The 20,314-nt window shown below is 34.7% G+C and overlaps 1 long non-coding RNA gene across 1 annotated transcript in view; it reads left to right on the top strand.

The window, feature by feature from the left end:
- Positions 1-20,047, top strand: part of LOC121415128 — a 47,057-nt gene extending 27,010 nt beyond the window's left edge. Inside the window, exons 4-5 of the long non-coding RNA XR_005969956.1 lie at positions 17,605-17,716; positions 20,006-20,047. This is a non-coding gene — a long non-coding RNA (uncharacterized LOC121415128). The remainder of the gene's footprint in view (positions 1-17,604; positions 17,717-20,005) is intronic.
- The last annotated feature ends 267 nt before the right edge of the window (positions 20,048-20,314 follow it).

Below are 20,314 nucleotides of genomic sequence, written 5' to 3'. Positions count from 1 at the left end.
TGGCTGCCGATAAAATACGCATTTTCAGATTTTTTTTTTCGCTCAGTCATTATCGATGACTGAAACATTGAAACATTGATCGGTCAATGTTTCAGTCATTATCCATGACTGAAACATTGACCAATCAAAAACTAAGATTCTATAAGAAATCTGAATATTCATATACGAAAGTATAAACGTAGATAATTCAGTTTTATGTGAAATTTAAACACAATTCTTCAAAATTGGGTTAGTTTTATGTCTCTGAAATGACCATTCAAACCAATTTTTTTTTTCGAAAAAATAAGGATTTTCCCAAGTTGCCATGATAACATGGTCTGAATTAAAAAATCTTAGCAACACTTCATTTCAGTGATCGAGGATGTATTTGTTTACGGTATACGTCTACAAAAGTTATAACATTTTTTTCCAGACCATGGATGAACTTTCAAAAAGAGATATTTTAGGCAAGTTTTTTATGATTTCCGGCAATTTTCTGACACAGGCATTTTGAAGACGTAATTTTTACAGAATGAGAAGAAGACATCATGGATTTTCTTAATTATCACGACGGATATGCAACTTACTTGTAAATAAATCAAACAAAGTCTATGATTCATTTTCGATAATGCAAAAAGAGACATTCAAGTCTCTGATTGAGAGCCGCAGATTGAACATTCGCACGGCGCAATGGTAACGTTTTCGCCGAATTCGTCGGGGCGAAAACTCCAAGCGAGCCGTCCCACTCACCAGTCCCGAACGCTGCGCTGTATGTTTGATGATATATCTGGTGCCATTTCGTGCTTATAAATTTGTTTTTTCTACAATGCCACTATCTCATTAAAATTATTTGTCATGATAACATTGGAAATATCGTTTAATGGCCCAAAGGATCGATTGTAATAAAATACACTTTGAAATATTGTCAGAGAGTGATTAGTTAGGTGATGTTTATGGTCAGAATTTAGTCATGGCTTCGGGTGAACTTACGCGAACGCGGTCACTTGCTCACGGGGCGAGTCGGCCTGGCCCTTTGGTGGAAGGCCGTTACGTGCAGTGCAGCAAAGGCAGAGTTTGGGGAGTTAGGTAAAAATACTTTGAAATAAGTAATCTGCAACTATTTTTTGTCTTATCCCTTTAGATTAATTAGATAAGAAATTAAAATTCTAAAAGTTTAAATCCAATTTTAGACAGTGGCATAACAAAGAGTGGTGCTTTATATTATGGGGGGGCCTTGCATGCCCCCAATTCACGAACAAGAAAAAAAGAGGAAAAGGAAAGAGAATCTTGCTAAATTGTTCAATTGGATTTTTGTAACAAAAACATCAAAATTATGCTCATGTCGCTTGCAACTAAATACTTTTTAAAATTTTGCCTGATACGCCATATCGTATATAACCCTCATTTTTTTTTCGCTCGTTACGCCACTGATATAACAGCTAGTTTATGCCCACATTATGTGGTTGCGGGATCAAAGCATCAGCTATAGCTAAACATTTATACTTTATGCCTGTTTAACTTCAAATACAGGTTTAGGCCTGTATTTATGAGATGTTTTTAAGATCTATGGGTGCCTTTATTATTTTCATTTTCAATTAAAATAATTACTTATGTATTAATTTAGTATTAACCTCCATGATACATTTCATTGTGTTAAATCATGCCATTTCTGTTATATTAAGCCCTTGTAAAAACATGCTCAGTAGCAGACCCCTCATATATAAACACAATAAAAATGTATATAAAATGAATTGACCCACCCCCCCCCCTGCTGCACCCACAAATGTAATAACACTTTACCCACAAATGTAATAACGCCCACAAATGTAATAACACTTTACCCACAAATGTAATAATTTCACCCACAAATGTAATAATGCACTTTACCCACAAATGTAATAATTTTTGATCGCCCACAAATGTTATAATGACTTTACCCACAAATGTAATAAATTTGAAGGGATTTTTGGCAAATCCGTTCTGAACTAAAATCGTATAGTAATGCGTTCATATAGCACAAAAGTGCTAAGTCTCTTTTCCTGACCGGTTAATTAACAAATTATGATATAAATCCAAAGTCTTTATTCCAGACCCGGTTGTGTCAAAAATTATAATATAAATCCAAAGTCTTTATTCCAGACCCGGTTGTTTCAAAAATAATAATATGAGCCAAAAGTCTTTATTCCAGACCCGGTTGTTTCAAAAATAATAATATGAGCCCAAAGTCTTTATTCCAGACCCGGTTGTTTCAAAAATTATAATATAAGTACAAAGTCTTTTCACCAGACCCGGTTGTTTAAAAAATTATAATATAAATCCAAAGTCTTTTTCCAGACCCGTTTGTTTAAACAATAATCATATGAGCCTAAAGTCTTTATTCCATACCCGATTGTTTCAAATGTTATGATATAAGTCCAAAATAAGATACGATAATGATGTTCCGGTGGAATGAAAATGAGAATCGAGCCTAGTCTTCTCTCCAGACCCAGTTAATTAAAACTGGTGGAATCAAAGTCTTTGTTGTTGTTTTAAATTATACTGAACGTATTGTGAATATAAGCGCTATGAGTAAATTGAGAATCAAGCATAGTCTTTTCTCCAGACCCGGTTATTTAAAACTAAAAACTAAAACCCTATAGTAATGCCTTCATATAGCACAAAAGTCCAGTCTTTATTCCAGACCCGGTTGTTTCAAAAATTATAATATAAATCCAAAGTCTTTATTCCAGACCCGGTTGTTTCAAAAATTATAATAACGCCCACAAATGTAATAACACTTTACCCACAAATGTAATAACACTTACCCACAAATGTAATAATTTCACCCACAAATGTAATAATCCACTTTACCCACAAATGTAATAATTTTTGATTGCCCACAAATGTAATAATGACTTTACCCACAAATGTAATAAATTTGAAGGGATTTTTGGCAAATCCGTTCTAAGCTAAAATTGTATAGTAATGCGTTCATTTAGCACAAACGTGCAAAGTCTCATTTCCTGACCCGGTTAATTAACAAATTATAATAAAAGTCCAAAGTCTTTTCTCCAGACCCGGTTGTTTAAAAAATTATAATATAAATCCAAAATCTTTATTCCAGACCCGGTTGTTTCAAAAATTATAATATAAATCCAAAGTCTTTATTCCAGACCCGGTTGTTTCAAAAATAATAATATGAGCCCAAAGTCTTTATTCCAGACCCGGTTGTTTCAAAAATTATAATATAAGTACAAAGTCTTTTCACCAGACCCGGTTGTTTAAAAATTATAATATAAATCCAAAGTCTTTTTCCAGACCCGGTTGTTTAAACAATAATCATATGAGCCTAAAGTCTTTATTCCATACCCGATTGTTTCAAATATTATGATATAAGTCCAAAATAATATACGATAATAATGTTCCGGTGGAATAAAAATGAGAATTGAGCCTAGTCTTCTCTCCAGACCCAGTTAATTAAAACTGGTGGAATCAAAGTCTTTGTTGTTGTTTTAAATTATACTGAACGTATTGTGAATATAAGCGCTATGAGTAAATTGAGAATCAAGCATAGTCTTTTCTCCAGACCCGGTTATTTAAAACTAAAAACTAAAACCCTATAGTAATGCCTTCATATAGCACAAAAGTCCAGTCTTTATTCCAGACCCGGTTGTTTCAAAAATTATAATATAAATCCAAAGTCTTTATTCCAGACCCGGTTGTTTCAAAAATTATAATAACGCCCACAAATGTAATAACACTTTACCCACAAATGTAATAACACTTACCCACAAATGTAATAATTTCACCCACAAATGTAATAATCCACTTTACCCACAAATGTAATAATTTTTGATTGCCCACAAATGTAATAATGACTTTACCCACAAATGTAATAAATTTGAAGGGATTTTTGGCAAATCCGTTCTAAGCTAAAATTGTATAGTAATGCGTTCATTTAGCACAAACGTGCAAAGTCTCATTTCCTGACCCGGTTAATTAACAAATTATAATAAAAGTCCAAAGTCTTTTCTCCAGACCCGGTTGTTTAAAAAATTATAATATAAATCCAAAATCTTTATTCCAGACCCGGTTGTTTCAAAAATTATAATATAAATCCAAAGTCTTTATTCCAGACCCGGTTGTTTCAAAAATAATAATATGAGCCCAAAGTCTTTATTCCAGACCCGGTTGTTTCAAAAATTATAATATAAGTACAAAGTCTTTTCACCAGACCCGGTTGTTTAAAAATTATAATATAAATCCAAAGTCTTTTTCCAGACCCGGTTGTTTAAACAATAATCATATGAGCCTAAAGTCTTTATTCCATACCCGATTGTTTCAAATATTATGATATAAGTCCAAAATAATATACGATAATAATGTTCCGGTGGAATAAAAATGAGAATTGAGCCTAGTCTTCTCTCCAGACCCAGTTAATTAAAACTGGTGGAATCAAAGTCTTTGTTGTTGTTTTAAATTATACTGAACGTATTGTGAATATAAGCGCTATGAGTAAATTGAGAATCAAGCATAGTCTTTTCTCCAGACCCGGTTATTTAAAACTAAAAACTAAAACCCTATAGTAATGCCTTCATATAGCACAAAAGTCCAGTCTTTTTCCAGACGCAGTAGTTTCAAAAATTATAATGTAAGTCCAAAGTCTTTTTTCCAGACCCAGTTATTTCAAAAATTATAATATAAGTCCAAACGAAGATACCATAATGATATTCCAGTGGAAAAAAAGAAAATCGAGCTTAGCCTTTTCTCCAAACCTTGTTATTCAAAAATTGTAAATAACAATACAACAACAACAAAACCGTATAAAGACCCCATAATCTTATTAATGCTGGATAACATGGACATATAGCGTAGTCTTTCAGCCAGACGCAGTCATTTGTTTTTCAAAATAAGGCTAAGAGTAAAAATATAAATAACTCCAAATCTAATACCAAGCAATCCTTCAACCTAAGAACATGTTTTTAAAAAGAGGTTTAGAAATGTTGTCTTTATTCCAGACCTAATCATTACAAAAATTCCAAAAAAAAATCTTCTAACATAAGACCCTATCATATTCTCTTGGAATAACATGAGTTGTAAAACGTACTCTTTCCTCCAGACCAGGTTATCTAAGAAATGAATTAAAAAAGAAAATTAAATCTAAAACCAATTTTTAAAATATATACCCAGTAAAAAATATGTCTGTACCCCACACCAAGATTCTTTTGTATAATAATACTAAGACCCCTACAAAACATTGTAATTATGCATTTGCAAAGAAAACGTCAATTTTCCAGACTTGGTTATTATTTAAAAATAAAATTGTCTAAAAGAAATACCCAATAATCTAACTACTGTGGAATAACATGGAGATCGATTGTAGACTTTCCTCCAGACACAATTATTTCAAGAATAAAAAAACAATAAAACCCAACCCCCAACAACGAATCTAAGAACCAACAATCCTCCAAATTAAGACCAAGTACAAAAGCACATGTTTAGAGCGTTGTCTCTATTCCAGACCCAGTCATTTACAAATTAATTCAAACAATCTTAAAAACATAAGAATTTGTCGTATTCTTATTCCTGTTGAATAACATTATTATTATGCTTAGACCTTCGTCTAGACCCAGCTATTTATAAGATAAACAAATATTGAAAAAAAATCAAAGCTAAGACCAATCTTTAAAATTAAACCCAGTTAAAATGCTTGGGTTTAGAGAGTTGTCTTTACCCCACATCCAGTTCTCTTAAAATACAAATTAAGCAAAAGATTAATCTAAAAACTTAGACACCAGCATCTCCCAAACTATAAAACCCTTTGATAAGGCATACCGTAAGTTGGTATACAACTTGTTTTTGTTTGATGGAAGTGAAATCAACAAAATTGAATTGAATTGAAATGAATACCACAAAACGTCAAATTAATAAAAGGTGTAAATATTCAGATATGAATGGTACGCGCCTTAAAAACCCAAAATAACAACAACAACAACGTTATTCTACATCAATGATATTGTGGCGTCTTTGTTAATATTGTTTGTCTGTTTTTATCGTTTCTAATAATTTCCTATTTTGAAATAACTGCATGGGTCTAGAGCAAAGCCTACACCATATTTAAAGACTGGGCGTTGTGGCGTGCGCCTGTAATCAGAGCTATGTGGGGAAGTTACAAATTGATGCAGAGGTTCGAGGTTCGAGCCCTGATCACGTCTTTCGGATGGTGACGTTAAAGGTCGGTCCCAGACGTAAATAATCATATCTGATTGAGACACGTCTGACAAAACTCAAACACACACACACCCACACACGTTTGCCCCCTGGAAAGATTAAACCTCAAGATGTTGATGGACCTGAATCCACTTTCAGTCATTTCAAATCAGTTTTTTCCTATCTTATCACTTCTTGATCACATAGATCCTCTCTCTCTCTCTCTCTCTCTCTCTTTACTTAACGGGTCAATATAACCCCAGAAAATATATCTCAGGCCACTGAGATTATTGGAATTGTAACTAATTAAAAAAAATGCTGAATATAATATTACAAATGGTGCTTGGTACACTGAAAATCTAAAGTACCGAAGAACTTGTTAAAACTTTATCCCCTCTTGCTAGAATGATTTTCTTTTATATAATATCTCATAGATCGTCGATCAACAACCTTATCGTTTACGGGAAGTAATCCCCATATTGTGTGCTGATATCTTATTCCTCAGTTTTTTGTTTCATATGTATTTAAAGGTTTTGTGTTTTTTTCATAAAAAAATGAATGAATATACAAGAAATAATAACAATAAACAAGTGGAATGCCTGTGACCGTCTCACCTGCATCACGCGATTCAACATAGCAGCAGTGCTGACTTTGAAAACTACTATAACTCGCACAAGATGTTAAGTGATACTTGGTTACTCTTATTTCCACGTTTTATGAACTAGACCAATACAGAGATAGGATGGTAATTCAACAAATACCCCCAATGTGGCCAAAATTCATTGACCTCACATGACCTGAAACTTGCACAGGATATTCAGTGATACTTTATTACTCTTATGTCCAAGTTTCAAAAGTCATATCAATAAACTTTCAAAGTTATGATGGTAATTCAACAGATACCCCCATTGAGACCAAAGTTCATTTACCTTTGACCTTGGTCATGTGCCCTAAAATGCACACAGGATGTTCAGTGATACTTGATTACTCTTATGTCAAGTTTTATGAACTAGACCAACATACTTTCAAAGTTATGATGGTAATTCAACAAAAAACCAATTCGGCCAAAGTTCATTGACCCTAAATGACCTTTGACCTTGACCATGTGACCTGAAACTTTCCCAGGATGTTCAGTGATACTTGATTACTATTATGTCCAAGTTTCATCAATCAGATCCCAAACCTTTTTAAGTTTTGATTGTAATTCATCAGACACCCCCAAATCGGCCAAAGTTCATTGACCCTAAATGACCTTTGACCTTGGTCATGTGACGTAAAACTCATGCAGGATGTTTGGTGATACTTGATTAACCTTATGTCCAAGTTTAATGAACTAGGTCTATATATTTCTTAAGTTATGACGATATTTCAAAATCTTAACCTCAGGTTAAGATTTTGATGTTGATTCCCCCAACATGGTCTAAGTTCATTGACCCTAAATGACCTTTGACGTTGATCATGTGACGTGAAACTCTAATAGGATGTTAAGTAATACTTGATTAACCTTATGGCCAAGTTTCATGAACTAGATCTATATACTTTACTTTTTAAGTTATGATGTCATTTCAAAAACTTAACCTTAGGTTAAGATTTGATGTTGACGCCGCCGTCGCCGTCGGAAAAGCAGCGCCTATAGTCTCACTCTGCTATGCAGGTGAGACAAAAAGAAGTAATAAAAATAATAATAAATAAAATTGAACCCTACTTCTCATACAGTGGGTGGCAAAAATAGTCAATCATGACTTATTGCCAAATAATAACATGGAATGGAATGGTTATCCCCTCTTGTTAGAATGTTTTTCTTTTATATAATATATCATAGATCGTCAATCAACAACTTTATCGTTTTCGGGAAGTAATCCCCCTATTGTTTACTGATATCTTATTTCTCAGTTTTTTTCATATGTATTTTAATGTTTTGTTATTTAGGTTTTTTAAAGAAAAAAGGAAGGAATATACAAGAAATTATTTTTTTAAAGGACAAGTCCACCCCAACAAAAACTTGTTATGAATAAAAAGAGAAAAATTCAACGAGCATAACACTGAAAATGTCGTCAAAATCGGATGTAAAATAAGAAAGTTATGGCATTTTAATGTTTCGCTTCATTTCACAAAACAGTTATATGCACATCTCGGTCGGTATGCAAATGAGGGACTTATGACATCACTCACTCACTATTTCTTTTGTATTTTCTTAAATGAAATATGAAATATTTTTATTTTCTCGTCATTGTCATGTGAAATGAAGTTTCATTCCTCCCTGCAACACGTGGAAATTTATTATTTTAACATTTTGTGCTTTAGGCAAGGAGGTCCTAATCGTCAAATTCGTAAAAATTGAAATAATGTATAATTCAAACAATGAAAACCAAAAGAAAGAGTGAGTGAGTGACATCATCGGCTCTCTCATTTGGATGTAGCTGGCTCGTTCATATAACTATTTTGTTAAAAATAAAACTTTGAAATGTCATAACTTTCTTATTTTACATCCGATTTTGATGAAATTTTCAGCATTGTGCTTGTCTGATATTTCTCTATTGATTCAAATCAACATTTTTCTGAAGAGGACTTGACCTTTAATGGTTGCAGGGTCTTTATTTTGTTGTTGTTGTGTTTTTAATGACTTTTATAATTGGGTCTGACAGAAAGACTACGCTACATTTCCATGTTATTCAACATAAATAGGATTGTGGGTCTTTGTTTTTTTTATAATTATTATAATTTTTTAATTAACCGGGTCTGGAAAAAAGATTTCGCATTTTTGTGCCATATAAACACATTACTATAAAGTTTCAGCTTTTAGTTACCGGGTCTGGAGCAAAGATTATGCTTGATTTTCAATTTACCATTAGCGTCTGGAGAAAAGACCAAGCTCGATTCTCATTTTTATTCCTTTGGAATATCATTAATGTATCTCATTTGGGACTAAAATTATAATTTTTGAAATAACCAGGTCTGGAAAAAAGACTTTGGATTCATATCATGATTTTTGAAACAACAGGGTCTGGAAAAAGACTTTGGACTTGCATTATTATTTTTGAAACAATCGGGTCTGGTATAAAGACTTTAGGCTCATATGATTATTTTTTAAACAACTGGGTCTGGAATGAAGACTTTGATACAGTGCGTATCAAAAAAAAGTTTACACTTAGAAAAAATCCTGTAAAATTATATATTTGTAATATCCTAACGATTTTTCCACATTTTAGCATTGGTACAGATCCATTTAAGCAAATGACGATATACCTGTCGAAAAATATTTCTGCTTGAGTGAGCACCACTTAGTTTTGAAAAGTTGGTGAAAATTGATTTGCGCAGAACTTTGAAATAGTTATGCGAATAAAAGTAGACCTTAATCATGAAGAACACGTGGAAATTAGCAAGTAAAATTGATATGAAGATATCTTTTACCTTTTTAAACTTGTTTCCTTGCCCAAAACACTTCGAAGAGAGCATTGCGCCCCATCCCACTCCCCCACACATCGAGTCCATCGTGGCGATATTTGCTTTACACTGAGCTGTGATTTACATGAAATTGCTTAGGCTTGATTTTCATTTTGTTAATCATTGCCATGCTTGGAAAAAGTGTGGAGAAACAAGTATTAAATGAAAATGAAATGTATACCAACTTTAAATGATAAAAACTTAGTGAAAAATGCTGGAGATGTCTGATATAAACTTTTGTTCAGATTCAGTTATGTCCTCAGATCCAGCTGGCACAAAAAGGGTAAAGGTTGTGCTTACTAAGTGTTGAAATTTCAAATTTTCAAACTTTCCATATTTTGAAGAAAAAAAATTAAGGTGTTCATCGACGCCCTGTACTGCATGATGAAACTGTATCCCCACTGGGTTCTCTTAACTCCCCCCTCCCCCCCCCCCCCATAAAGCGCCTTGTTCATTTCTCTTATCTCACCGTGACCTTAATTAATTAATCTTAACGATTTAGCGGTACAGTCAAACGTGATTGGTCGCCATCATAGCTTCATCCCCAACAAACACGGAACAAACAATCACAACAAAGATCTGTTGTTCGACCCAACATCATTCCTTTCAATACGCGTAAGGCCATACGTGGGCATGCACAAACAACGTGGGTTCTCAAAAACTGACCCGCGTTTGGACTGAAATTGTGATTAAAATAAAAATGTTATAAATATCACAAAAATACGGGTGTAATAACGGATATTTGATTAACGGAAAAACATCCATCGCTAATTCATAAGAATTCCGGAAAAGATTTGAACGAGGTTCTTATCAATGGTAATCAATAGGAATTAGTGTATAGATGAATAGTGCTCACGTTAGCCGGTGAGGGCGCGGGCCAAATCTGGCCAGAATCTGGCAATATGGCGTCGTCCATTAAGCTGACGTTAGCCAGCGGCGACTGCACGTTAGTGCTGTTACCGTACTGCAACCGGGGACATAGGCGGCGGAAGCGGGGGGACGGGGGGGACGTGTCCCCCCCCCCCCCTAAATTTGAGGTGGGGGACGGTCCCCCCCCCCCCTGAATTTTTTGTGATAACCTTTTTTTTTTTTTTTAACAGACTTTAATTCCCCATATCCGCTGTCGTGATTATTGTCGTAATTTCAATAGATGAACCTACTTCAAAAGACCGTTGGCCCGCCCAATGGGGAATCTTTTGTAATGGTATAGTGTATGCAGTAACTACCGTCCCGATTTCTTTTGTGCTATTTAAAAGATTTCTTTCACCATCATCGAGTAGCGATTAGCGTGCAAAATCGCGTAAATTATCTCACATAACGGATCTATAATGTTCATGAATACCAGCATCACCATAATCATTACCACTAACTTTCAAGTCCGCGGACATCTGTTCAGTACCGGAAACTACGTCTTCGACCATATGTATGGGTCCTTCTGCAGTCAGGCTCCCACGACCATACCCATTGGCTCTGCTCTACTTGTAGTTTTCCCCGTTGTCTGCTCCGGACCTCCGACCGTCCGCCTCCAGACCAACCAGACTACCAAAAGAGCAAGCCCTGGTATAGTCTCTTGCTGGCGTGCAAAATACCCCCACAGTCGTCGCCTAGGATTCTAGGTTTCCCCGTGGAAAGACATGCGAACAATCATTCAAATCATTTCGATGGCATCCACCAACTTTATTTATTGGATAGCGAATCCAAATCGATCTGCATACTGTACGTGCAATGCACCCCGTGGGCGCCGTATTTTTACAGATTATAGGCAAAGCCTGACGAGTACATCAACTTACTGTACTTATCCATTAATTATACAATATCTGTTATAGTTAACCTCTGTTACAAACTTAGAACAGCTATAACCTTGCTCTCCAAAACCGGATATGCATGAATGACATATCAAATTGAAGCATTTATTTAGATCAAGCTAGTGATAACCATAATAATCAGTCAAACATCTCCAGGAAATTGTTATTCCACAAAAACTGTTCAAAACATGCATAACTTTCATGTTCTATCTACGTCATTTTTAGTGTAGAAACATGCATGTAATATCGCCAGCTACGACAAAAACATTATAAATCAACCAAAGATAATTTCCTAACACGAAATAAAACCCATTTCGTGACAGTACTTTGAGACTTTTCGTCCGCTTTTGAAACAATCGATATTTGTTTATTGAAGCAAAGGTTATCCTCACAGTTTGGCTTTGGTGGTACTGCTTTGAAGTGGTATGTATCTTATTTATCTAATCGTTTCCAGACTGTATCTGTTAAATCTGTGAGTTCTGACAGACGTAACCTGTGGTCTGGAGTTCCACAGGGCTCTCTGTCTGGTCCGTTGACTTTTACAATGTTTATATCCCCATCTTCAGGATATTATAAGGGCACACGGTATTTCATGTATGATGTACGCTGACGATGTTCAATTATACACCACTTTTAGTGCTAGGGATCGGTCTTGTGCTTTCCAAAAATGGAAGATTGTTTGAAGGATGTTAGAACTTAGTCATTTCAGAATAAGCTTTCTTTAAATGATTCTAAGACTGAACTTGTTCACTTTCATTCTAAGTATTGTTCTGATGTTCCGCAAATTAGTGTAAGGATCGGGCAGTCTTTAATCAAGCCTTCAAATTTAGTGCGGAATCTTGGTGCTGTCATGGATTCATCCCTTTCCAGGTCTCAAAATGTTTGTGTTATATGTAAGACTGCCTTTGTAGCTTTAAAAAAAATAAGTAAAAAAATCCATAGGTTTTATTGATCAGAATACATCCCATCGCCGTATTCATGCTTTTGTCACATCACGCTTAGATAATTGTAATTCCCTTCTCTTTGGCCTTTCCACAAAAATAACCTCAAAGCTCCAGCGCATCCAAAACACCGCGGCTCGTCTTGTTTCCTGTGTCCCTCGTTCTTTCCCCATTACTCCTGTGCTTCGCAAACTCCACTGGCTTCCTATTACTTCTCGTATCACCTACAAAATTCTTCTTGCTTTCAAGTCATATCATGGTCTAGCTCCTTCATACCTTTCTGAACTCCTTCCTCGATATCAGTCAGTTCGAGTTCTACGTTCTGCTTCTCAATCTCTTCTTTTTCGATCTCATACTTCTTACAAACAATACGGTCAGCGTTCTTTCTCTAATGCAGCTTCATTTCTTTGGAATAATATCCTCCTACAAATTTGCAATGCTAACAGTGTTAATACATTTAAAGTTATGCTTAAAACTCATCTTTTTAAATCTTAAATTGATCATATCATATGTTTATTGGCCAATTTGATGATATTTCTGTATTCTTGATCTGGTGAGAAAGTTGTAAATTGTAATATTAGTTTTGATACATTTTGTTGTGCAAAGTATTTCAATTTCCTTTAAACTTCATTTTCCTTTCTCTTAACCGCTTAGAGGCAATTTTGCGATTTTGCGGTATATAAAATTTTTATTATTATTATTTAAATTTCATAAGAATCTAATAACAAATGACAAAGTTATTGATTTTTTTTTAAAATGCATTAATTTTCCGGTGAAACAGTTCTAGGCATGTCTTCATGAACATCCATTAGGTGGGCTGATGATGTCATATCACCACTTGTTCTTTTGTATTTTATCCTATGAAGTAAGGGTTAAAAAAATGTTAGAACTAAACAATGGGATTGACAACTGATTAAGTGCATTAGTTCTTTATTGTTTCAACTTATTTAATCGAAATGGAGACACATCATGTGCACATGTATGAACAAATTAACAATTATGATTTCATGTAATGGCATAAGGAAAAGGAAAGTAGGGATTTGACAGCATCAGCTCATCAAATGAATATTCATAACGACGTTCAAAAATCTGTTTTCACAAAATATTGCTTAACTTGAAAATTCAATAACCTCTTTATTTGTTAGCCGATTTTAATGAAATTTTCAGCATTTTGCTCTGTGAATATTACTCTAATTATTTGCACTCTAAATATGCTCCGTGATGATAATTATGTGTCCAACCAATATTCGGCATTTTAATTTATCCAGTGTGATGAAAATTTTGCCAATTCTAAAGTAATTGCTGCTTATTTTTTAACTTAGTTGGACAATATGCTTCCCACACTGGGTGAATTACTGCCCAAAATTGGTTGGACACATAATTACCCTCGTGCTGGTTAAAATTTTACCCAATATTTTTTTTACAGTGTAGATATAGATATTCTCAGCCCGGAGCATCCCTTTAAAAGTTGGGTGACTTATGTCACGTGAAAATTCACTTGCATTATTGATTTAGATTTAGATTTATTTATTTCCTTTCAACAAAATTTTCAGATATATCAAAGTAACAACTTATATTCAATATAATGCAGACAGATCAATTACATTTCATAACAAATATTGAAGACAAACTAACGAAACAAAAATGAGTAGCAATTATTTATCTATGAAAAGAATGTAGAAATGAACGGAGGGACTTGCCAAGATAAGTTATGTTTATGAGATACTTTATCTTGCTTGTTAGAATAGATAATTACCCAAAACTTGAGTGCTTTAGCGGCTGATCGGGCAAAAATGGCGAAAACTAGATATAAAAACTAGGAACTGCCCCCCCCCCACAAAAAAAAAATTAAGTAAAGAAATAAAAAAGTAATGATAATAATAACAATAATAATAATGATAATAATAATAATGATAATTGTAATAATAATTATGATAATAATATTAATAATGATAATGATAATAATAACAATGAAAATAGAAATAATAACAATAATGATTATAATAATAATAATAATATTAATAATGATAATATAATGATGATGATAATAATAACGATAATAATAATAGTATTGAAATTTATATAGCGCATAATAGTCAAAAGACCCTCTACGCGCTTTACAAAATATATTAAATTACTAAACTATACAATAAACCTAAACATTAAACCTAAAAAATACTTATAATGCAAATTATAACAAATTAAATCAATACATAAACGTTATAAATTAATGAAATAAAAGCTTACAATATTCAACAACATGATATATTGAACCTTATAAATATTTTTTTTTAATAAGTGAGTTTCGGGTATTGATTTAAATTTGGAAAGGATGGTGCAGTTCTTATATTTAACAGTAGAGATTCCCAGAGTTCAGGGGCAAATTAGAAAGGGCTCTTTGACCATATGTATTTGTGGAGGGAACAGTGAGAAGACCATATAACCATATAAAACAAGACGTTTTACGTCTTGGTTTATATGGTTCTATGAGATCTGATATTGTGGGGAGAGGCAATTCTGGGCTTTGTCACAGAGCATGAAAACGGGCAACCAATAGAGCTTAACCAGTACAGGAGAAATTGAGTCACGTGCGCTTATCCGTAACTATACGCACCCGACCGTCAGTAATTTTCCGCAACTCTCCGCAAGTGTTCAAAATTATTCGGGAGATTACGCATTAAGCCCCCTCACACTTGACCGAATGTAGGCGGACGAAGGGTGACGAATGACAATAATGAACGAAATGCACGCGAATTAAACGAATTCAAATAAAATTTCCGTCAAATCATGCGATCAATAACTATTGTCAAATTAATCAACAAATGGTAAGCGAAAAATAAATATGACACGCAAAGGATATTGATTATTTGATTCACCTCTTTGAGAAAAAAAAAGCGGCCGAAAGCGAGCGAAGGGTTGATACAACACAATAAGACGAATGAACAGTGAGCAATGGTTTGATATGACGTGCGATTAGAAACGAATACGAGGGAATAGATGAGGCAATCTTGTTCGTTGTGACATCGTGTTGCTTCGTTACGGGTTCTTTCGAGATCGGTCCACTTTGGCAAAAGTGCAAAGAGGGACTATCCGCGACAAACACACACGAACGATAAACGAACGATTACCGCAGACTAAATATGAGATGCGAATTCAAATAGATGAACAACGACTTTTAAATTTGTTGGGAAATTTTAAAGATGTTCAAAATTCCCGCGCGAATTTGAATAATCGGAGCCGTAAGATCAGAAGATGTAAGAACCAAAACACGAAGGGTAAATATGATTGACTATCAGTTACCATTGTAAACGATGTTTAAAATTGCATTTAGCTAGCCATCGCAAGACATATTTCCGGCAATTCGGTTAGGTGTGAGGGGGCCTTTAAGTCGAAAGTACAAATAATGTGTCAACTGGCAGAAATAACGAACATTCGCAATCTCGAGGACGCAAACATTAGGGTCCCGTAACACAATGGGATTTTAAAGATTGATTTTTTAAGATCGATTTTTATGATTGATTGTACATTATAATCAATAGAATCAAACGTAGAAAACTGTTCTACAACCATTGGGTAGCTTTGTGTTACAGGCCCTATAGATCTGCTTTTCGTGTGCTAAAACGTCTTCATTTCATAAAATTCAAGCATTTCTTGAGCACTTTCTGTGATTGAGGCTTCAAGTTAAAGAGCAGAAATTCTACTTTTAGTCGCCCCGACAAGTGAACTTATGCAGGGGCGGATCCAGCTCCCGCCAATTAGGGGGTGGCGAAAAAAATTTCTCCCATAATTTCCCCGGCCGATCGGAAGCTCGAAGTTGATTTTTGTTTGTTTCTTTGAGGGGGTTGCCTCAGTGGCGTAATGAGCCAAACATTTTGAAGGGCTCAATACGGCGTATCGCGTAAAAAAATCAATAAGAAGTTGCAAAAATTTTGACATTTCTATTACAAAAATCAAAGTTTTTGATAGATTTTGACATAAAATTTTTGGAAAATAACAGGCCTATATTTCACCCTTATTCCCTTTCTCTTTTTTTTTTGGTCGTGAAAAATTAGGGGGGGCAAAACGCCGATGTCCTAACAGTCATTTCTAAGCCTTATTCTTATCAAACATCGTAAAAATGTGCAATAATCTCATAAGCCCTATTTAAATACTGCAGCACGAAGCGCGAGCTGAAAATTTCGGAGTTTAATTTTTTTCCCCTTTTTTCATTTCTGTTATTCATGTTCTGTTTTGTTCCTACTTCCTTTGTCAATTTTTTTGAAATGAAGAGAAAAATGAGTTCACTCAATCAATCAATCAATTTTATCCTGAAAATTGAATATTCTAGGCAATGTTTGTGAACCTGAATAATTATGTGACTATATAATTACTGCTAGCGCGAAGCGCCAGCAGAAATTTTAATATGGGTTCTGGCTTGATCAAAAAGGAACTTGTCAAGGATGTTTTGCTTTTAGCCACTGAGACGATACATATTTCAACTATTAGATAATGAAAGCGCGAAGTGCGAGCTGAATTTTTTTGACATTCCGACCTAAAAAAATTGACATTCAAGGCACTTTTGTAATCATTAACGGTATAGGTATAAAACCAAATAATTGATGCGACCGCAAAGCGCGAGCGGAAAATATTTGATATTCCGGTATGAAAAGGGTGAATTAAAGCACTGTGTAGGGAAATCGTGAAGTGGATGTGGATAGCACTTAATAAATGATGCGAGTGCGAAGCGCGCGCTGATATTTTCATTATTATTTTGACCTAGGACCTTGAGATTCTAGGCCTAAGGACATTTTATCATCGTATGAAAATGATGACTATCTTCCTATTTCTCTTCCTGTGAGCGCGATATGAAACTTGTCGATATTCCTTTCTGAAAAAGGGACAATTCAGTGATTAGGAATGATTTTATTATCATTTTTATTAATGTTATAAGCCTAATGAGTGAGTAAAATATGTTTAATAACATTGAGGCCTAAATATATGCACTTCAAGCGGGCCCCTCGCCCCCCCCCCACCTCCCCTGGATCCGCCTATGCTTATGGTATTCTTTCTTCAAATTTTTTTATAATTGGGAATTTGTCGATAATTCTCGATTCCGTGTTTTGGGGAACGCACTGTAGTATATCGCTGTCAGTTTTCCTTTTTTGTGTTAGGAACGATAATTATTCTCTATTACCTTGTTTATCCTTTTCTGCTAACTTTTTTCTTACCTTTTCTTATTTTTTTATGGTGGGTTTGGTCTAAAGCAGAATCTCAGTCCCATCGAAAACACAGAAGAGATGACTGGTAAGGAGTATGGCTCTGTCTCAAGTAAAGTTGTTTAATCAACGATCTCAAAAAATCTGACATCAAGAGAGAGAGGTTAGTCAACATAATCCTTTGCTCAAGAAGAGATGAAAACTCTCCCTGATTTGAACTGAACTCCTCTCTAGAATTATTGCTAGACAGACCTGACAAATTCAACCAGTGGTGATTACTTAAATGAATTCCCTTGACTTCGTGTTCTTGCCATTACACCAATGTGGTGAAAGTTAGCATTGTCAAGAACACCTGTACAAAAGACTATGGAAGCTTAAAAGTGCCACCGAGATGTTGAGATAATTATCTCGGGAAGTCGACATCTTGATAGCAAAATATAAGATGACGAGATCCTGGATCTCATCATGTTGACATCTTTTAGAAGAGATGATGAGATGACGAGATCCTGGATCTCATCATGTCGACATCTTTTAGAAGAGATGATGAGATGACAAGATCCTGGATCTCATCATGTCAACATCTTTTAGAACAGATGATGAGATGACAAGATCCCGGATCTCATCATGTCAACATCTTTTAGAAGAGATGTTGAGATGACAAGATCCCGGATCTCATCATGTTGACATCTTGTAGAAAAGATGATGAGATGATGAGATGATCTTGTCATCTCAACATCTCTTCTTAAGATGTTGACATGATGAGATCCAGGATCTTGTCATCTCATCATCTCTTCTACAAGATGTCAACATGATGAGATCCAGGATCTTGTCATCTCATCATCTCTTCTACAAGATGTCAACATGATGAGATCCGGGATCTTGTCATCTCATCATCTCTTCCAAAAGATGTCAACATGATGAGATCCAGGATCTTGTCATCTCATCATCTCTTCTAAAAGATGTCAACATGATGAGATCCGGGATCTTGTCATCTCAACATCTCTTCTAAAAGATGTTGACATGATGAGATCCAGGATCTTGTCATCTCATCATCTCTTCTTAAAGATGTCGACATGATGAGATCTGGGATCTCGTCATCTTATCCTTTGCTATCAAGATGTCGACTTCCCGAGATAATTATCTCAACATCTCGGTGGCACTTTTAAGCTTCCATAAAAGACAGTGAATGAAGTTAGTGTAATTATTTACCGTTATTAAAATAAAGTGGAATATTTGGTGTACGTAGTGTCATATGCTACGATCTTCGCGGGATCTTCGTACGATGGAAAAATGTACGAATTTTCGTGGCGTCTAATGTGGTTTCGGACTATACAAGTTTTATTCTACATTATATACGGCCATCATGCGAATCCGTGTGTTGGATTCCACAGAGGGCAAAAGACAGGGCCATTTAGCGGCTTCGTGAAGATCGAATGACATCAATCCAACAGCACAATCTCCACATTTGCAACGACTTACCCCATATTACCAAATGCAAACAATTTGTATTCCATCTTTCTTCCAAAGAGTTTATTGAAAGGTTGTCTTCATGGTCAAGTTTACCCTAGAAAAAAGAAATTTACTTGAATAAATGGAGAAAAATCGAACAAGTATAACGCTGAAATCAAGATTGAATGTGAAATACGAAAGTTATGACATTTTAAACTTCAATTATTTTAGCAAACTGTTTTGTGCAACTCGGTGACATGCAAATGAGAGTCAATGATGTCCTTCACTCATATCTTTTTTTGAATTACACAATATTGCAATTGTTTTAAACAGATTTTAACAATAAGGACCAACTTGACTGAGTCATAAAATGTTAAAAAGATGTTAATACCACATGTTCAGGGAGGAATAAAACTTTGTTTGACAGGCCAATGAGGAGAAAATTGAAATATTTCATAATTCATTTAATACCCCCCCCCCCAAAAAAAAAGGGGGGATTGGGTTACATCATCAATCATCTCACTTGCATACCAACTGTTTTGTTAATTTTAAGCTTAAACTGTCATAACTTTTTTTTACTTTTACATCCGATTTTAATGGATTTGTCCGTGTTATGCTCGTTGGACTTTTCTCTTTTTATTTAAAGCAACTATTGTCCTTTAAGGCAGTATTTGTAAACATTAAAACAAACGCGTTATATCAAACATGATGTGCACTCACCCACACACATCCCGCTGCACATCTCCATTCTCAAATAAAGACTGTAAAATAGTAATGATGATGATAACATAAATGATAACATAAAAATGAGAACAATGATATAACTTGATGCTTAAAGGTTTTAATGGTTACAATGATCTGTAAGCTAGGTCAGCGACAATAACGACATTTACAAATAAATGCACTGTGTAACACTGTTTCGTCATTTTTATAAAGAATGAATATCTGTTTACAATGAATTTTCACTATTTTCATCGTTCTCTTTTTGTCTTGCCCAACACAGGTGAAGGCGAGACTTAGGGATCCAAATGTCGTCCGTCCATCGTCCGTCACAAACCTTTTGACACATAACTCCACAACCGTAAGTCACTTTTCAACCAAGCTTGGATGGTAGATGGACTTGGGGGACCTGCATGTTATGGTTGTCATGGTTACAAGGCTATTTGTGTGACAGGACACATTTTTGTGATAGATGTGATAGATCCAAACATGCTACGATTAAGTATGGTGTACTTCAGGTTTTTGTTCTGGATCCCCGTGTTGTTTCTGATCTATGTAAATGATAAAATACACTCATCAACATTATTCTCAT

Source organism: Lytechinus variegatus, chromosome 1 (assembly GCF_018143015.1).
Source record: "Lytechinus variegatus isolate NC3 chromosome 1, Lvar_3.0, whole genome shotgun sequence".
NCBI classification, from domain to species: Eukaryota; Metazoa; Echinodermata; class Echinoidea; order Temnopleuroida; family Toxopneustidae; genus Lytechinus; species Lytechinus variegatus.
The sequence above is the reverse complement of the archived record's forward strand: the minus strand, read 5'-3'. Positions and strand labels throughout refer to the sequence as shown.